Here is a 1,185-nt window from a genome sequence, read left to right as displayed (position 1 = left end):
GCTGAATACTCTGGACCATGTTCTTTTTTGTTAAAGATCTGCATATTTTTTAGTGATTGTCTTGTGCTGGGACAATGTAGCATTACCCTTCTCTTGGGTAAGAGGCACAGTGCTGGGGGGTGGCTGGTCAGGAATGTTTTGCCAAACTGAGCAGTTTGTCAGTTGTGCTTTTGGATTTTGCAGCAGGGTACAGACATGAGTTTGAGGGCCAGCAGCTCTGAGGCCTAGCACTCATGTCTGCTTCCCATCGGGAATTGGATGCTTTTATGCTTCCTGGTGTCACATTAATTGAGAGTAGTGTCTTTCTGTAAATTCTCAGGTCTCAAAGTACTCTTTTAATCCCATCCAGTGGCTCAGCTGCAGGTGTGGCAGGCAGGTTGTGTGTGAGTTGTCTCAGGAGATGATGTTTCATCTGCATTGTGGCATCCAAGAGGAAATAGTGAGGTGGGAATGGAGGGCTAGAAGGGGTTGGTCAGTCCTCTTGCCCTTGTCCAGCAGTCTGGTGTAACTGTGTTGGTGTTTCTAGCAGCAACAGCCACCAAGTATTCAATTGCTGTGGTTACAGTGCTGTGAACTGGCTTCTGCTGTGATTTGTGCTTCCTGGTGCCAGCCCGAGTAGCTGGCTGGAAATGAGAAATTTTCCATCTGGTGAAAATGCCAATTCTGGATGCCAAGGGAAAGGCAAAAACGTTGTTTTGTCAGAGTGAAAATCTTAACCAATGTTTTGGTTCTCTTTGTTTGTCTCAGTGGTAACCCCCCTAAAAAAGCTAATTCAGGCAGTTGCTTTACCAAGGAGAGCCACTTGCCCACCCCAAACATGAATGCAGCAGAGCCACCAGGGTGCCTGCTGCAACTTGAAGCTGCAGACCTTGGGCAAACTCATGTGGTGTCTTGCCAAAGCCTCTCATATTAAAGAAGCAGACACTTGTAGACTTGTGTCTGGTGAATCATTCATACCTGGCTTCACAGCTGCCATCAACAATTTTTGCCAAGTGCTGGGCTCATGACTGGCAGAATGTCACGAGATAACCACTCCCTACAGCCCATTATATGCCCCTGAAGAGTGACAGCTGTCCCTGAGGACACTGATTTCCATCGATTATGTCCCAATGAGGATGGGTAGCAGAGCTGAGAACAGAGCTGTGCTGTGGGTTCCCTGGTTGTGGACATCAGGTATTAAGGGTT

Source organism: Pyrgilauda ruficollis, unplaced genomic scaffold (assembly GCF_017590135.1).
Source record: "Pyrgilauda ruficollis isolate IOZ18807 unplaced genomic scaffold, ASM1759013v1 scaffold24, whole genome shotgun sequence".
NCBI classification, from domain to species: domain Eukaryota; kingdom Metazoa; phylum Chordata; class Aves; order Passeriformes; family Passeridae; genus Pyrgilauda; species Pyrgilauda ruficollis.
The sequence above is the reverse complement of the archived record's forward strand: the minus strand, read 5'-3'. Positions refer to the sequence as shown.